Here is a 20,646-nt window from a genome sequence, read left to right as displayed (position 1 = left end):
CTGAGGACTTTGAAGTGGCGGAATGGGGTGGGAGGTTGGGGTACCAGGTGGTGGGTATTATAGAGGGCACGGATTCATGGAGCACTGGGTGTGGTGAAAAAATAATGAATACTGTTTTTCTGAAAATAAATAAATTGAAAAAATTTTTTTAAAAATTAAATTTAAAAAAAAGAAGAGTTGCGCTTTGAATCAAGTTTTCTTTTGCATTTTCTCATGAACAAGACTAAGTCATAAACACTGGATTGAAACTGTTCCGATAATCGGACATACCTGAAAATTTTTAGAGTCCAGCTAGATGTTAAGGGACATGTCACCACAATAGGAAGTAGGATTCCACATAGCACAGTGGAGTTCAGTTATGGGGGAAAGGGTAATACTTATATATAATCAGACTGAGGTGCTTTGATCAAGGATCACATCCTCAGGGAGGAATTCACAGATACATCATTCTAAACCAATTAGCTGTACACACTGCTATAGCAATGTCCTTGTGCATCATGATAACAGCACTATCATACTATTATTCATCTCTGAGCCTAGATTCGCCATTCAAAAAATACAGGGAGCAGACAGTATTCTAGGCACTCGTAATCTATTGTTGGACTGAAGTAGACAGTCTCTACTTTTATCAGACTTACAGCATAGTGGAAGAGATACATATTAACCCAGTAATCATGCTAACATTTCTATAGGTAAAAAATTCTCAGAAAAAAATGTAGGAGCATATGGTAGAGGAATGTGACCGAAACTAGAGAATCAATGAAACCTCCTAGGGAGGCTGAGATCTTGAGCTAAGAATTAGAGGAAACATGGGAGTTAAGTAGAAGTTGGCTCAGGGGGATGGGATGCTTTCCAAACAAAAGGGAAAGTATGTCCAAAGATCCTGCAGTGGAGGTAGGAGTAAGTGGATATTGAGAAGATAAGATCTGTTGGAGTTGGAGATAAATACAGGGGAAGAGGACAACAAGTGTGAGTCTTCAGTATCTGCCTGTAGACAATGCCTGCTCTGGACCAGAAGACACTGCAGTGAAATGATCTGGGAGGAAAAATCATGAGTTTGATTTAGATGTATTAAGTTTTATGAAGTTTTTCTCCTTTCAGACTGCAAAGTAGATTCAAATTCATTCATATATCTTAAAACAATCTTATTTATATAATTAATGTGTTTAATTCTGTGCTAAACATAGCATGGAAGAAATTAAGCACAGTTGGAGACTCAAGTGGAATGTACTTAATGCCATCTTCTCTGAAAATTCAATTACTCAGGACTTAATAACGTTTTAGCGTCACAGGCTCACTCCCTCTCTCTCTCTCTTCCAGAATATTTTTTGAGCACATATATACATGTGGTTTTGTTCTAGGTGCTGCAAATATAACAGCAGCAAGATCTGTCTTTAAGGAATTCAGAGCTTTAGAATAATTTTTTTTAATAGATCATTACAATGCCATGTAATAAAGGCTTCAAAAGCAGGGACTAGAGAGTTCTATGGGAGCACATAATAAGGACCTTTAGTCCAGCTTTGGAGTGTGGGATTAAGAATGCTTACCAGGAGGTAGCGATGTGTTGCCAAAATAAGCTAAAGGCTAGGTCAAGGAAGGTAAAAACAGAAAAGTGCAAGTAGGTTTTAGTAACAGGAGGTATCAGTGACTCTGGCACACTGTTCTGACTGAATGAATGAAATGCCTTATTGTGGGTTCACATAACCTACTTAATACCTGATTTTGGAGGATGTGGGGAGGCACTGTCGAGCATTCAAAAACATGTATCAGGGCACCTGGGTGGCTCAGTGGGTTAAAGCCTCTGCCTTTGGCTTAGGTCATGATCCCAGGGTCCTAAGATCGAGTCCCACATCTGGCTCTTTGCTCAGCAGGGAGCCTGCTTCCCCCTCTCTCTCTGCCTGCCTCTCTGTCAAATAAATAAATAAAATCTTTAAAAAAAAACACACACACACGTATGAAATAAAGAACTGCCTCTGCTGCCTCACAAGGAGGATAGCCCCAATCCTCCTGGCCTGGCTATTTCACAAGTAACAATAGTTCTACCGACATACATTTTCTAAGGAAACACTTTTATTTTTGCCAGCTTCAGCAGTAACCTTATAATCTTCATCATTTCCAGACACTCTGCTAATCCCCCTTTCTGAACCGTTTGTCATGGCTTTATAAAAGACTCAAATTCCCAAGATAATCTGAGGGGAAAAAAAATCATTCCTGTGTTTCTTGGGAGTATCCATTCAGGAAGCATGACTTAAGTGCTTTTCATTTCTTTCTGTGTTATTGATTTTTGGCGGGCAGACTGGGAGACTTGGTTTCTCTCTCTCCATCAAGATCAGGCCACAAAGATTAAAATGTTTACCAAGCTTCCAGAAATAACGTTGATGGTTTGCATTCATCAGGGGCACTCCCTAGAGAATGTAGTGACAAGAAAAAACAGGGGGTATCAACACTTCCACGCAGCTGCAATGTATTTCCCTGCCTTTTAGAGATCTCCTGAGTCATTAGCCCCCCCACCCACCCCTTTGGCACTCCGAAGCAGTGTACCTGGGATGGAAAATTAACGAAGCAAAATAAAATCTCAGATGGGTCCAATTCTCATTTATCCTTCATGAGGAAATACAAAGGCAACTGACTGCTAAGTGGTCCTCCAGTCTTTCATCTCTGTGAGCCATTCATCACAGTTAGCAGAGTTTATTCATGAATCACAAAGTCAATCTAGTGTTGCCTTGCAACATCTTTAATGTCTCCTTTAACCTACAGGATAAGTCCATAGCTCCTCATTTGGGCTAATCACAACAACAACAATAAATAGTAACAGCTAAATGACACACACCAAGGACTGCTCTGAGCTTGTTGGATGTTTTGCCTCCTCAAACATTTTAAAGAACCTATAGCACATCACATTTTAGGAATCATTAGTACCCCATTTTGCAGGCTAGAAAACTGAGGTATGCAGGAGTTGAATAGTATCTTCAAAGTCAGACACATATTAGGTGGTAAAGAAGACTTGACACCTGAAGGTGTCTTCAAGTCTAGGACCTGAGCCACTATAGATACTACCATCAATCTCCCCAGCATTTTCTTCTCCCACTCCAGTAGGTATGTTCCAACTATACCAAATGTACAACATGCTGGGTATTCCCCTAAACACTAATAATAAAGAAAACACAACAGCAACAAATACCATCCAAGTTTCCAAGTCTCTCATATGCTATCCTTTCTTACACAAAGGGAATTTTTTCCTTCCTCCTTACATTTATGGAATAATCGTAAGTATCTTTCAAGATGCAAATCCTCTGATGGTCCTTTCTTCAATTTGCCAACATACGCCCTTATAACAAACAGCCTTGCAATGTAAGGACATATATTAATCTCATTTGACAAGCAGGGTAATTGAAGCTTTAAAAAGCTAATTACCAGCTAAAAGTAGCAAATTTGTGGTTGTGTCAAAATTTTATGCCTGGATCTCTAAACCCAAGACCAAAATCTCTTTATTAACATATTTTGTATAATCATTCTATTAAAGGCTGAGACAGATATGTTAAATCTCCAGCCACTCCTGCCTGCCATTTGATTTCATTATTTATTTCTACATAGAAATTATTTACTTTAGGGGCACTTGGTTGGCTCAGTCAGTTAAGCCTCTACCTTCAGCTCAGGTCATGGTCCCAGAGTCCTGGGGTTGAGCCCCACATCGGGCTCCCTGTTCAGCAAGGAACCTTCTCCCTCTCCATCTGAAGGTCTTCCTGCTTGTGCGCTCACTCACTCTCTCTCTCTCTCTGTCAAATAAATAAATAAAGTCTTTTTTTTAATTTTTAAAGAAATTATTTACTCTATATATAGTATAATGATATGTTATCTGAACTACAAAGCATCAAAACTATTTTAACATATTTGGGGATGGTTAAAAGAAAAACATCCTTTTGTAGCAAAAGCAGTTTTAAGAGGGAAGTTTACAGCAAATGCATAAATCAAGAGGTTAAAAAAAAAAAAAAGCTCAGGTAAACAAACAAACCTTATACCAAAAGAAGCTAGAAAAAGACCAACAACAATATCAACAACAACCAGAAAAAAAAAAAAAAACAGAGGAAGTAAGACAATAAAAAAAATTAGAGCAGAAAAAAATTATATAGAAACTAAAAAAAAAAAAAAACAGTAGAACAGATAAATGAAACCAGGAACTACTAAAATAAATCAAATTACAAATGAAGAAGAATAAATAACAACCAACACCAAAGAAATACAAACAAATATTTTTTAAAAATTATGAAAAACCAAATGCCAACAAATTGCATAACCTACAAGAAATGGAAAAAATCCTAGAAACATAAAACATATCAAAACCAAAGCAGGAAGAAATAGAGAATTTGAATAGACTGATTACCAGAAAGGAGATTGACTCAATAATCAACAAACTCTCAAAGAACAAAAGTCCAGGACCAGACAGCTTCACAAGCAAATTCTACCAAACACTGGACTATCCATTCTTCTCAAAGTATTCCAAAAAATAGAAAAAGAACAAAAGCTCCCAAATTCATTCTATGGAGCCAGCATTACCCTGGTACCAAAACCAGATAAAGATACTACATAAAAGGAGAACTACAGGCCAGTATCTTTGATGAACATCAATGCAAAAATTCTCAATAAAATATTAGCAGATTGAATTCAACAGAGCATTAAAAAAAAAAGTCACCAGGGGATGAGTCAAGATGGCAGAGAAATAGCAGGCTGAGACTACTTCAGCTAGCAGGAGATCAGCTAGATAGCTTGTCTAAAGATTGCAAACACCTGCAAATCCATCGGCAGATCGAAGAGAAGAACAGCAATTCTAGAAACAGAAAAACAACCACTTTCTGAAAGGTAGGACTGGAGGAGAAGTGAATCCAAAGCGACGGGAAGATAGACCCCGGGGGGAGGGGCCGGCTCCCGGCAAGCAGCGGAGCAACGGAGCACAAAATCAGGACTTTTAAAAGTCTGTTCCGCTGAGGGACATCGCTCCAGAGGCTAAACTGGGGCAAAGCCCACGCGGGGTCAGCATGGCCTCAGGTCCCGCAGGGTCACAGAAGGATCGGGGGTGTCTGAGTGTCGCAGAGCTTGCGGGTATTGGAACGGGGAAGCTGGCTACAGAGACAAAGCCGACAGTGAGCTCCCAGCTCGGGGTTACCTTGAACCGGTCGCAGGCTCGGTGAGCTCGGAGCGTGGCCAGAGGTTAGGCAGATGCAAGTTACTGGGCGCTGTTCTCTGAGGGCGCACTGAGGAGTGGGGCCCCGGGCTCTGGGCTGCCCCAGGCCGAAGATCAGGAGGCCGCCATTTTTATTCCCGTCCTTCGGAACTCTACGGAAAGCGCTCAGGGAACAAAACCTCCTGAAAGCAAACCCAAGCAGATTACTCAGCCTGGCCCCTGGTAAGGGCGGTGCAATTCCGCCTGGGGCAAAGACACTTGAGAATCACTACAACAGGCCCCTCCCCCAGAAGATCAACAAGAAATCCAGCCAAGACCAAGTTCACCTACCAAGGAGTGCAGTTTCAATACCAAGGAGAGCAGCAGAACTCCAGCGGAGGAGAAAGCAAAGCACAGAAATGGATGCATTCCTAGAGACATATAAACTACCACAACGGAACCAGGAAGAAATAGAAAGACTGAACAGACCCATAACCAGTAAGGAGATTGAAACAGTCATTAAAAATCTCCAAACAAACAAAAGCCCAGGGCCAGACAGCTTCCCAGGGGAATTCCACCAAACTTTTAAAGAAGAACTAATTTCTATTCTCCTGAAACTGTTCCAAAAAATAGAAATGGAAGGAAAACTTCCAAACTCTTTTTATGAGGCCAGCATCACGTTGAAAACCATACAAGGTTCCCATCAAAAAAGAGAGCTATAGACCAATACCCTTGATGATCACAGATGCAAAAATTCTCACCAAAATACTAGCCAATAGGATTCAACAGTACATTAAAAGGATTATTCACCACGACCAAGTGGGATTTATTCCAGGGCTGCAAGTTTGGTTCAACATCCACAAACCAATCAATGTGATACAACACATCAATAAAAGAAAGAACAAAAACCATATGATACTCTCAATAGATGCTGAAAAAGCATTTGACAAAGTACATCATCCCTTCCTGATCAAAACTCTTCAAAGTGTAGGGATAGAGGGCACATACGTCAATATTATCAAAGCCATCTATGAAAAACCCACCGCAAATATCATTCTCAATGGAGAAAAACTGAAAGCTTTTCCGCTAAGGTCAGGAACACAGCAGGGATGTCCATTATCACCACTGCAATTCAACATGATACTAGAAGTTCTAGCCTCAGCAATCAGACAACAAAAGGAAATTAAAGGCACCCAAATCAGCAAAGAAGAAGTCAAACTATCACTCTTCACAGATGATATGATACTCTATGTGGAAAACCCAAAAGACTCCACTCCAAAACTGCTAGAACTTGTGCAGGAATTCAGTTAAGTGTCAGGATATAAGATCAATGCACAGAAATCAGTTGCATTTCTCTACACCAACAACAAGACAGAAGAAAGAGAAATTAAGGAGTTAATCCCATTTACAATTACACCCCAAACCATAAGATACCTAGGAATAAACCTAACCAAAGAGGCTAAGAATCTATACTCAGAAAACTATAAAGTACTCATGAAAGAAATTGAGGAAGACACAAAGAAATGGAAAAATGTTCCATGCTCCTGGATTGGAAGAATAAATATTGTGAAAATGTCTATGCTACCTAAAGCAATCTACACATTTAATGCAATTCCTATCAAAGTACCATCCATCTTTTTCAAAGAAATGGAACAAATAATTCTAAAATTTATATGGAACCAGAAAAGACCTCGAATATCCAAAGAGATATTGAAAAAGAAAGCCAAAGTTGGTGTCATCACAATTCCGGACGTCAAGCTTTATTACAAAGCTGTCATCATCAAGACAGCATGGTACTGGCACAAAAACAGACACATAGATCAATGGAACAGAATAGAGAGCCCAGAAATAGACCCTCAACTCTATGGTCAACTAATCTTTGACAAAGCAGGAAAGAATGTCTAATGGAAAAAAGACAGCCTCTTTAATAAATGGTGTTGGGAAAATTGGACAGCCACGTGCAGAAAAATGAAATTGGACCATTTCCTTACACCACACACGAAAATAGACTCAAAATGGATGAAGGACCTCAATGTGAGAAAGGAATCCATCAAAATCCTTGAGGAGAACACAGACAGCAACCTCTTCGACGTCAGCCGCAGCAACATCTTCCTAGGAACATCGCCAAAGGCAAGGGAAGCAAGGGCAAAAATGAACTTTTGGGATTTTATCAAGATCTAAAAGCTTTTGCACAGCAAAGGAAACAGTTAACAAAATCAAAAGACAACTGACAGAATGGGAGAAGATATTTGCAAATGACATATCAGATAAAGGACTAGTGTCCAAAATCTATAAAGAACTTAGCAAACTCAACACCCAAAGAACAAATAATCCAATCAAGAAATGGGCATAAGACATGAACAGACATTTCTGCAAAGAAGACATCCAGATGGCCAACAGACACATGAAAAAGTGCTCCATATCACTCGGCATCAGGGAAATACAAATCAAAACCACAATGAGATATCACCTCACACCAGTCAGAATGGCTAAAATTAACAAGTCAGGAAATGACAGATGCTGGCGAGGATGCGGAGAAAGGGGAACCCTCCTACATTGTTGGTGGGAATGCATCTGGTGCAACCACTCTGGAAAACAGCATGGAGGTTCCTCAAAATGTTGAAAATAGAACTGCCCTATGACCCAGCAATTGCACTACTGGGTATTTACCCTAAAGATACAAATATAGTGGTCCGAAGGGGCATGTGCACCCGAATGTTTATAGCAGCAATGTCCACAATAGCCAAACTATGGAAAGAACCTAGATGTCCATTAACAGATGAATGGATAAAGAAGATGTGGTATATATACACAATGGAATACTATGCAGCCATCAAAAGAAATGAAATCTTGGCCTTTGCGACAACGTGGATGGAACTAGAGCGTATCATGCTTAGCAAAATAAGTCAATCGGAGAAAGACAACTATCATATGATCTCCCTGATAAGAGGAAGTGGTGATGCAACATGGGGGCTTAAGTGGGTAGGAGAAGAATAAATGAAATAAGATGGGATTGAGAGGGAGACAAAACCATAAGTGACTTTTAATCTCACAAAACAAACTGAGGGTTGCTGGGGGGAGGGGGTTGGGAGAAGGGGGGTAGGGTTATGGACATTGGGGAGGGTATGTGCTTTGGTGAGTGCTGTGAAGTGTGTAAACCTGGCGATTCACAGACCTGTACCCTTGGGGATAAAAATATATTATATGTTTATAAAAAATTAAAAATTAAAAAAAAAGTCACCATGACCAAGTGAGATTTTTTCCCAAAATGCAAAGGTGGCTTAATATTTGCAAATCAATCCACATGATACATCACATCAATAAGAGAAAGGATGAAAACCCATTTGATCATTATAATAAATGAAGAGAAAGCATTTGACAAAGTACAATATTTACTCATGGTAAAAGCCCTAATAAAATAGGCTTAGAGGAAAAATACCTCAGCCCAATAAAGGTTGCATAAGAAAAACCCACAGCAAACATCATATTCAGTGGGGAAAAACAGAGCTTTGTTCCTAAGGTCAAGAATAAGACAAGGATGTCTACTTTCACCACTTCTATTCAGTTTCATGACCAATGAAGTCCTAGCCACAGCAATTAGACAACAAAAAGAAATAAATGACATTCGAATTGGTAAGGAAAAAGTAAAACTTCCACAATTTACAAATTACATAATACTTTATATAAAAAACACTAAAGACTCCAAAAAACTACTAGAACTGATAAATGAATTCAGGAAAGTCACAGGATATAAAATCAATATGCAGATATTTGTTGCATTTCTGTACATTAATGAAGCAGCAGAAAGAGAAATTAAGAAAACAACCCCATTGGGGCGCCTGGGTGGCTCAGTGGGTTAAGCCGCTGCCTTCGGCTCAGGTCATGATCTCAGAGTCCTGGGATCGAGTCCCACATCGGGCTCTCTGCTCAGCAGGGAGCCTGCTTCCCTTTCTCTCTCTGCCTGCCTCTCTGTCTACTTGTGATTTCTCTCTGTCAAATAAATAAATAAGATCATTAAAAAAAAAAAAGAAAACAACCCCATTTACAATTGCGCCAGCAATAATAAAATACCTAAGAATAAACCTAACCAAAGAAGTGAAAGAGCCATACCTTGAAAACATTGATTAAAGATATTCAAGATGATACAAAGAATTGGAAAGTCATCCTATACTCATGGATTGGAAGAACAAATGCTGTTAAAATGTCTATACTACTCAACGCAATCTACACATTTAATACAATCCCTATCAAAATACCAGCAGCATTTCTCACAGAACTAGAATAAACAATCTTAAAATTTATATAGAAAGATCCCAAATTTCCAAAGCAAATTTAAAAGAAGAGAGGAAGGGAAAGGAAAAAGAAAAGCTTAGAGGCATCACAATTCCACACTTCAATCTCCATTACGAAATTATAGTAAACAAAACAGCATGGTTCTGGCACAAAAATAGATACATAGATCAGTGGAACAGAATAGAAAACCCAGAAATAAACCCACAATTATATGGTCAGTTAATCTTGACAAAGCAGGAAAGAATATACAATGGGGAAAAGACAGTCTCTTCAACAAACAGTGTTGGGAAAACTGGACAATATGCAGAAGAACGAAAGTGGACCACTTTCTCACACCAGACACAACAATGAATTCAAAATGGATTAAAGGGCTGAATGTGGGACCTGAAATCATACAAATTCTTGAAGACAGCTTAGGCAGTAATGTCTCTGACATCTGCTGTAGGCATATTTTTCTAGCTATGTCTCCTGAGGCAAGGGAAATAAAAGCAAAAATAAATTATTGGGACTGCATGAAAATATGAAGTTTATGCACAGTGAAGGAAATGATAAATAAAACTAAAAGGCAACCTATAGAATGGGAGAAGATATTTGCAAATGACATATTCAGTAAAAGGCTAGTATTTAAAATATATAAAGAACTTATACAACTCAACACCCAAAAAACAAATAATCCAGTTAAAAAGTGGACAGAAGACATGAACAGACATTTCTCCAAAGAAGAAATCCAAATGGCCAACAGACACATGAAAAGATGTTCAAATTCACTCATCATCAGGGAAACGCAAATCAAAACTGCCCTGAGATATCACCTCGTACCTGTCAGAAAGCTAAAACAAAAACACAAGAAATAAAGGGTGTTGGCAAGGATGTGGAGAAAATGGAACCCTCTAGCACTATTAGCAGGAATGGAAACTGGTACAACCACTGTGGAAAATAGTATGGAAGTTCCTCAAAAAGTTAAGAATAGAACTGCCTTATGGTTCAGTAATTGTGTTACTGGGTATTTACCTCTAAAACACAAAAACACTAATTCAAAGGTATACATGCACCTCTATATTTATAAGAACATTATTTACAATAGCCAAATTATGGAAGGAGCCCAAGTGTCCATGGATGGATGAATGGATAAAGAAGAAGCAGTATATTCATCTATATTGTGTATATATACATATATATGTTATCTAGCTATTGTATATCTATATATATAGTGAAATATATATATATGGAATAATGGAATATTGTGTGTGTGTGTACATACACACACACATACATATATATACAATGGAATATTATTCAGCCATAAAAAAGAAAGAAATCTTGCAAGGATATAGATGGAGCAGAGAGTATAATGCTAAGTGAAATAAGTTAGTCAGAGAAAGACAAATACCATATGATTTCACTCATATGTAGAATTTTAGAATCAAAACAAATGAGCAAAGGCAAAAAGAGAGAGAAGCTAAGAAATAGACTCCTAACTATGGGGAACAAACTGATGGTTACCAGAGAGGAGGTGGTGGGGTGATGGAGATTAAGGATTGCACTTGTGATGATGAGCACCAGGTAGTGTACGGAATTGTTAAATAACTATATTGTATACGTGAAACTAATATAACCCTGTACGTTAACTATACCAGAATTAAAATTTAAAAATAAAAAAAGTTCCTCTATGTCCCTATCTTTGAAAGTTATGTTGATGTGGCAACCACTGCAATTTTTTACTAACCTTGGGTTTATATGTCCTTTTACAACTTTTTATTTTTAATCTCTTGGAGTCAACAATTTTTGGCTCTTCTAAATAGTATGCTTATAAATAACATTTCTGACCGAATCTAAGAATCTATGAGTTATCTTTCTGCTTTTCTATATATGTATCCTATCTACTTTTGCTAGCATATAGAAATGCATATTTATTGTAGAAAGCTTAGAAAATAGGAGGGTCTAGGTGGCTCAGTTGGTTACGGTCTGCTTTCAGCTCAAGTCATGATCTCAGGGTCCTGAGATTGAGTCCCACATTAGGCTCTCTGCTCAGCCTGGAGTGTGCTTCTCCCTCTCATTCTCCCCCTGTGCCCTCTCTCTTTCTCAAATAATTGAGTAAAATCTTAAAAAAAAAAAAAAAAAGCTTAGAAAATACGAAAAGAATTAAGGCATTCATACATTCACAATTCATTGTATTCAGATAATATCACCACCAAGATAAAATAACTATATATTCAACTTTTTCTACACATTTTATGTAATATACAATTAAAATTAATATTTAATATGCATGTATAGTATCTAAGTACTCTAAGGGTTTTACACAGGGTAATAATTTCTATTTCACAACAGCCATATGAGATATACCTTACTACTATTTCCATGTTAAAATGAAACAACAGAAGCAAAGAGAGCTTAAGAAATTTCTCTCAAAAAGACATTGGATATAAATGCAAGGAGGATTGCATGGAGCAATGAGTGTTACAAGCCAAGGATGAGTCATGAAACACTACATCAAAAATTAATGAAGAGGGCGCCTGGGTGGCTCAGTGGGTTAAGCCACTGCCTTCAGCTCAGGTCATGATCTCAGGGTCCTGGGATCGAGCCCCGCATCGGGCTCTCTGCTCAGCCGGGAGCCTGCTTCCTCCTCTCTCTCTGCCTGCCTCTCTGCCTGCTTGTGATCTCTCTCTGTCAAAAAATAAATAAAATCTTAAAAAAAAACTAATGAGGTACTGTATGGAGACTAACATGACACAATTAAAAAAAAAAACACAGGAATCCAAAATAAATAAATAAGTAAATAAATAAACAAATTATTAATAAATAAATAAATTGAATTAATAAAAGAAGATAAACCCAAGGACATGTGATTCTATGGGCCATTCTCTGATTATGCTATAATTATAATAGTTCCTTGATAGAGAAAGATAAAATAGGAAGGTGGGTGGATAGGAATCAGTAGAGAGGGAGGGTTGAAGATTCCATACACAAAACTGCATATTGTTTTATATTGTGCTTTCCTCTCTTAAAATAGATCATAATTTCCCTATTACCTATTCTTTTGAACCATGATATAGGACTCTATACTTTTGTATTATATAAACAGGCAATCACTCAGTAATCAATTTTCTGTAGTTTACCATTCAAACCAAGGCATTTTCTTTATTTCTTTCTCTTCTTGTGCTCACTTTGGCAACACATATACTAAAATTGGAATGATATTTCTTTCTCTTCTTAATGTAGTGGGTTGTTCTAACAAAGGAGTTTCATAGTGAGGTGCAACCAGGTCAACGAACTGCATAGTCAGGGTGTTCCTTAAGCAGGTTGATACTCCAAAAGTTACAGCTGCTTTGGTTTCATTGTTTTTAATCTCTTATAATTTAATGACAGATTAGTTTTGCAAGCCCAGCATTCTTGTTTATCTGCTTGATGGCCTTCTTTTTGGTTTGTTTTTGTTTTTGTTTGATTGATCTCTGTTCCGTTTTCTTTTTTAAGATTTTATTTACTTATTTGACAAAGCGAGACACAGTGAGAGAGGGAACAAAGCAGGGAGAGTGGGAGAGGGAGAAGCAAGTTTTCCATGGAATAGGGAGCCCAATGCAGGGCTCCATCACAGGACCCTGGGATCATGACCTGAGCCAAAGGCAGATGCTTATGACTGAGCCACCCAGGTAACCCTGGATCTCTATTTTTGTGTTCTCACCTGGGAATGCATCCAGCCTGGAATCACTGCCTCCTCCCTTCCCCATTCTCTCATCCCCAGCTTCCATCCCCCAATTCTAGGGGTGTTCATTTGCCTTAAGGGTATACAGCCCCTTATTCAATAGGCAAGCTTCACAATAAAGCTGCCTAAGAGGCTGGCAGAAGGAGTCACCTTCCCACACAAGATAAGGAGTGATGACACTGGCCTTGACCACGTCTCCATCCATGAGGAATCCAGCACTTCCAAACACTATTTTGCCAAGGGGAAGTCAGACTCACTGAAGAACTTTTCTTTCAATCTGTTGTTGATGTCATTACGTTTACACTTTATGTCTACTTCCAGGTATCATTTCATGTAAAAAAACAAACAAACAAACAACAACAAAAAAAAAAACCTCCATCAACATTTCTGTGACCATTAATTCGCTCTCCCAATTTCTTCTCTTATCTCAATTACAGTTCCTTATCCCGTTACTTCATTCTTTCACTTCCTATTTTCAATATTCCACTACCTCTCATCACATGCACACACATGCACAGATACCTCTTTAATTTATTTTTATTCTTTTTTTAAGATTTATTTATTTATTTTATAGATAAAATAAGAGCACATGAACAGGGCAAGGGGAAGAAGGAGAGGGAGAGAATCTGAAACAGACTCCACACTGAGCACAGATATCAAGACCTTGAGATCATTATCTGAGCTGAAACCAAGAATCCGACACTTAGCCGACTGAGCCACCCACGTGCCCCACAGACATCCTTCTTTAAAAACAGTATCTAGAATTATTGGACCATGTACTATTATTATTTTTTTAAAAAGATTTTATTTATTTATTTGACACAGAGAGATCACAAGTAGGCAGAGAGGCAGGCAGAGAGAGAGAGAGAGAGAGAGAAGCAGGCTCCCTGCTGAGCAGATAGCCCAAATCGGGACTCGATCCCAGGACCCTGAGATCAGTATTTTTAACTTAGGCATCTACTTTTCATCATTGGATAAAACTAGATCTGGCCTGTTCTGGCATTTATCTCAAAGGAACGTACCTAGTTTCTTTCTGACTCTCTATATTATTCCTCCAACTTATATTAGAATTCGCCCATATCTTTGTCTGGAGGTCAGATGATGTCAGCCTACTCAAATTTTCCTGGTCCATAACCTAGCAGTACAAAAAAGAGAGGGACCTGATGCTGAGGATCAGTCCAGCTGGTAAATTTTGTCTCTGCATGGCTTCTTCCCTGTGTTTACTGAAAATATTTTACCGGGGAGGATTGCTGCATCTAGTCTCTCTTCAACCCAAGCCTCCAGCCGAGACGCACTCTGTGGCTTGAGTGGGATCACTATCTGTCCCATCAGGAGACAACATGCGATATCCAAGAACAATCCCTACAGCATGAGGTTGAGACCTAAAACATTCTGGAAACTGAGTCAGGAGCAATTCTACAAGCTCGGTTTAGCTTGGCAGCCTCACCTGAAATGTCCAAGTGTAGCCATTCCTGGATGGGAAAAGCATTCATGTGGAGCAATCTCTCTCTCTCTCTCTCTCTCTCTCTCTCTCTCTCTCTGCTTTCTCCCCTCCCTCTTTTTCCCCCACACAATTCCATGCCTTATGTCTATTTTAGTTCCTTGAGACTTCCCAGCATTTTCCATGGAGAAGGCTTATGAGTTAAATGTCTGACTGTTTTCTTTTAACATTTTATTTATTTATTTGACAGACAGAGACCACAAGTAGGCAGAGAGGCAGGCAGAGAGAGAGAGGAGGAAGCAGGCTCCCTGGTGAGCAGGGCTCGATCCCAGAACCCTGAGATCATGACCTGAGCCGAAGGCAGAGGCTTTAACCCACTGAGCCACCCAGGCACCCCAATGTCTGACTGTTTTTATACTGGTTCCATTTGCCTGAGAACCAGCAGAGACTCTTTTTGCTTTTTGTGGTAATGAATGAATACCCCTTCTTAGCTTATATCACTGATCCTGGTTTTCTTCTATTCTTCTATTTCTTTGTCCATTTCAGCCACTTCTAGTGGGAGGGGAAGAAGTGGGAGCTGAGTATTTGTGCCCCCCTGCCCTCTTCCTAGAATCCTGGCAGCGTTATGTTCTGTTTGATTAAGATAATCACTGCCACATTGAGTAAATCCAACTAGACCATTCTGCTAACGGAGACACTCTGATTTTCCGAACCACTGTGAAGGAGGCACTACTTTAAAAGATGAAGCCCCTGGCATGTATTATTATTTAATAAGTATATTTGAATTTAATTTAATTGTCCACAACATAAACCAGGATCCTCTGAGACCGAATGTTCATCCAAAAACAATAAAGATTGGATTAAGATAGATGATAGGAGATGTTCTGGGGGTACCTGGGTAGCTCAGTGGGCTAAAGCCTCTGCCTTTGGCTCTGGTCATGATCCCAGGGTCCTTGGATTAAGCCCCGCTATTGGATTAAGCCCTGCATCAGGCTTTCTGCTCAGCAGGGAGCCTGCTTTCTCCTCTATCTCTATCTCTCTCTCTCTGCCTGCCTCTCTGCCTACTTGTGGTCTTTGTTTGTCTAAAAATCTTTAAAAACATTTTTTTTTTACTTTTGAAGATTTCTGAAATGAGGGGGAAGATTATAATCAATAAAAAGGATGCTTTGTGTCATCATTTAAATGGTTACTTTTTTCCCTTCAAGTGATACATAATATAATGATGGGCCTTAAAATTGAAGGTCTTAGATGCAGTGAAATACATTAGGATAAATTATGTCACCTTCCTGCTTGATATTCTCCAGGGGCTTCCATCTCCTTCAGAGTAAAGTCATTATTGAGACCTCCAGCTGGGGCCCTACCAGATCCCCTTTGTTCCCTGTCACCCTGACCCCACTTCCTAACCACTCCCTCACTCACCCACTGAGTACTGACCTTCTTGGTGTCATCCAGAAAAAGCAGATCTTCTCTCGCTTTGGGCTTTCCTCTTTCGGACTGAAGGCTTGTACATGACTTGCAGCTGTTCTTTCAAGTTCTTGTCTTTCCTCGAGGGCCCCCTTCTCAGTGAGATCTCTCCCAAGTGCCTTTTCCAAAATGACAACTCTTCTCCTATTTTTGAACATAGACTTCACTCTGACATAATATGCATGGTTTTCACTCCCTTCCTCCAACTACAATACAGCTTTCTAAATCTGAGCCGTGACACCAAGAATATTAAGGAAAAGGAGATCTTGATGACTTAAAACTATATTATTGACTAAGTTTTCCAGCTGTGTGCCTTTCCCTTCAGGCTCTTAGGAGTCTAGTATTTACGAAATTTAGCAATAGTTAGCATGTAGAATAAAGAACTCTCCCTAAGCTTGAAGATAAACAGTGTCCTCTTGGGGATTCCATTTTGACAGTATTCACTTTACAACATTGGGTTTTTCAGCTGCTTGTATGACAGGACTAAAGTCATTAACCTTGATTACTCACAGCTTTCTCTTCTTCCCACTGCCCAAAGGAGACGTCTGTGTTGGCCTGATTGTTCCCGCTCCTCAGCATGGTATTTAGGGTCCTGAACAATTTGACAAACTTTCCTCCTGTTTTTCCTTATTTTGTTTTTCCTCTTAAAGCCATGTGCCCCTCAAAATGATTCAGTCAATGCCCTGCTGTTCTTCTTCCTCCTATACTTTCATTAACAACGGTAAGCCCACCATCGCTTCCTGCCTGAAATCAGAGCCATTAAGCATCTGAGCTTTGACAGAAATTATTGGCTGAGCAATTCATTGACTATTATGCATCGTGACATTTCTTTATTGTTGTCTTGAGTTATTCAAACACTTTAGTGTTGTTTAACTTGCCACGTATTTTTCCTTTTCTTTTTTTAATGCCTCAGCACTTAGGCCTTAAATATAGTAGGCTTTGACCAAATGGGCAATGATATGAAGACCACGACAACTGTTTAAAAGGTAAGTTGCTTGACTAGAATACTAAGCAGCATTAACATCACATAAATAAGTTTTCTGCCTGAGTTTTTACTAATTATCTGCTTTGATGTCTCCAAAATTGTTAATTGGAGAAGAAAGTCAAGTAAGAAAATTTGATGCTAAGGCTAGACCTTCTCAAATACCACCAGGGTAGCTGGTCCTTATTCACAAATTCATACTATTATGATCAATTTTTGTTAGTTCATCATGAAGTAGGAAAACAGAGGAACACTTACAGAGGGTTAAAGTTTTTGCTTTTGAAGCTAACCAGCACAAACAGTTGACTTCAGTAATCAAATACCAAAGAAGTTAAATCAGATGCCCCACAAAATACAAAAGATAATAATTTATATTCACAGTTTTTAAGTATTTATTTTTAAAAAAAAGCTATCCTTAGGTATTATTGTGAATTAACTAAGTAAAAATCATATAAAGCTGATTGCATTTACTAAGTATTTTTTAAAACATTTTATTTATTTACTTGTCAGAGAGAGGGAGAAAGCACAAGCTTAGTAGCAGTAGAGGGAGAGGGAGAAGCTCACTTCCTTCTGAGCAGGGAAAAGCTCAATCCCAGGACCCTGGGATCATGACATGAGCCAAAAGCAGACACTTAACCAACTGAGTCACCCAGGTGCTCAGTAATTTATTAACCTCCAAACTGACCGCCAAACTGTAAAGTCAGGAAAATTTAATAAGTATAGTTGAAAATAATTTTTAGAAAAGGCATTGACATATTCCTTTTTGAGATCTTTACAGAAAAAATGAAAACATATGCAATACACTAAAGTTTTATCATATGCATAATTAATTTATTCAAATTCAATGCCAGGTTAAAGAGAAAAATAAATTTCCTAATAAAAGGTGGGGGGGAATACCAATTATCAGAGTGTGTATAGCATCCATCCTCATGGTCTCATTATTCATCATACTTGGCTTACACATTTCTATGTGGAACTTTATATACAATTCTCTATATATAATGCTTTTGCATCATTTAAGGACCATTCAAGAATAATCCTGAGTACAAGTGATTCTTGTCCTAACATTACATGAGTATAAACTGTAGTGAAATTACAGAAGTTGTATATGTTTATATTAGGATACAATTCTCTCTGCATCTCTGGCATTACTAAATGTTCTAAGTCTTTTAAGCAAAAGTATTTATAGCCCATTTAATAATGTTTGTATAAGGTGATATTCCAGGATAATAAGGCATTCCTCCGCTCCCTAATGTAGATTTATTTAATATTCTAAGGTAATAAAGATAATGTCTCTGGAGGAGATTATATGCAGATTTGCAGAATTCTCTTATAACCTTATTAATTTCCTAAACTGAGTGCTCTTCAGGTATGATACAGGTCCACTGTATATATCATTTAACTTGCCCCACTCTATGTCACTCTGAATGGGATTAGAGAAGCAAAGAGAACTGATGTGAAGGCAAAGCTCATGTTGTCTTCTGGGCCAAGAGTAATAAGCTATATAAAATCCATTAGGGCTCATTTTCTTCTTACCAATGGAATTTATGGAAATGTGGCAAGAAAACCTAGCAACTGCCTGCTACTTAGGGACTGCTTCACCACAGGATAATTTATAGTTAAACCAGATACAAAATTTTTTATTGATCTATCAGCTAAACAATTTTGTTTAACTGATAGATAGACTTCATCATTCAGTAACATTTGCAATTGTTCAATAACATTTTAGCAACTATTTGAATTATTATAAAGAAGACATATAGAAGAGTTTGAGGATGAACATACCTGTAAAAGAAAATTAACACCATGGATAATAAAATAAAAAAGAACTCAACAGGCTAGAAGAATGGTTTAAAACTAACAAAATGAGCATTCATAGAAATATATTTGAAGTCCTAAATGTTAGTTTAAAACATAGCTGCCCATGAACAAAATAGGGAAATTAAAATTAGTGATTCAGATGAAGGAAGGAGAAGAAAAAAAAATGAAAAACACTCAGGGGACTTGCATTTCCAAATATAAGGGAATAAAATAATCAAGAATTTCCCTCCTGCTAAAAACAATTAGAAAACTGTATGAAACATAGAAAGTGACCATTTTTAAATATCAAACAACAAGCATTATAAGACTGTGATTCTAAAAAAGCAGAAAAACATTTTCTGCCTAAAATAATCTTGGATGTGGACCAAGGAGAGGGAAAACTGAATTCAACAATCTTGCTTAAGATTATGAAATTAGAGTTTGATGAGGCTGAGTCAGCTATCATTGCAAGGGAAAATTCCTGAAAAGAGGAAGTTACACAGATAAATAGCTCCAAAAATGTCCATAGGGGTCCCCTTGAGTCTTTGATTGAATATCATTATACACATGTGTAAGATTAAACCCAACAAGGATGGAAGAGAACAACTTTCAAGGAAATAACTATTATTGGAAGACTAACGATTTCCAGAGGTCACCTGGGACGGAATCACTTGAATTCCCTCTAGAAGGGATGGAGAGACTTTGTTGACCATATGAACTATTCAGTAGAGACCCATGAAGGCCCAAATCAAAAAAAGAAAATGAAGAAGAAAAAGAAAGAAAAGAAAAGAAGGTTAACTTATCTCTATAATAATGTCTGCTCTCAACCTACCTAAAAGAGGTCAAAAACAAAGTTCAAAATATTCAAAACTGAACCTTTTCATATGCATGTAATTTAACTGCCTGTGACAAAATAAAAGGGCAATCTTCTCTAAAGGAACACAACAAAATCCATCACTAAACAATGTAAATTGAAAATAACTATCTCTATGGAAAACAGGAAAAAAAAGGTGTTTCATAGTCAACAGAAATAGACCCAGACAAATAAATTAAACTACTAATTGTAAGTATGTTCCATATACTTAAGGATGTAAAGAAAAACATGAATATTATAAGGGAAATATGGAATATTTAGAAAATATCCTAATCAAATTTATGTTGATGAAAAATAAACTCTAAAATGAAACATTAGAAAAGAGTGATAACCAATTAGATCCTGTATAAGAAAAGATCAAAGAACTTGAAGACATAGTAATAGAAATTATCTAAATGAAAGCACAGTTGGGAAAAATACTTTTAAAATAAAACCTGGGTGATCTGTAGGACAACATAATGTGGTTTCATATAGTTGTAATTAGAATCATAGGGAAAGGGAAGAACATAAAAATATTTAAATAAGTAATGACCAAATTTTTTCTGAATTTGATGAAAATTTTAAAACCGCAGTTCCAAGAAGTTCAATAGATCCTAATCAGAATAAACACTAAAATAATCATATTAATAAACATAAAAATGAAATTACTAAAACCAGTTATCAAATAAAACCTTAAGAGAAATTAAAAGGTAGAAAAGGTATGTTGTGCTCCCCAAAAAAATAAAAAATAAGAATGCAGCAGTTATATTGTAAGAAACTATGTAAACCAGGAGATAATTAATTAGCATCTTTAAAGTACTAAAAGGGAATATGTCAAACTAGAAACCTATAAAATGTTAATAAAATTAACTGCCAGCAAATCTGTAATATAAGAGATACTAAACAAAATTCTCCATGCAAAAAGAAAATAACACTAATGGAAACTTTACCT

Source organism: Neovison vison, chromosome 11, assembly GCF_020171115.1.
Source record: "Neovison vison isolate M4711 chromosome 11, ASM_NN_V1, whole genome shotgun sequence".
NCBI lineage: Eukaryota > Metazoa > Chordata > Mammalia > Carnivora > Mustelidae > Neogale > Neogale vison.
This window is presented reverse-complemented; position numbering follows the sequence as displayed.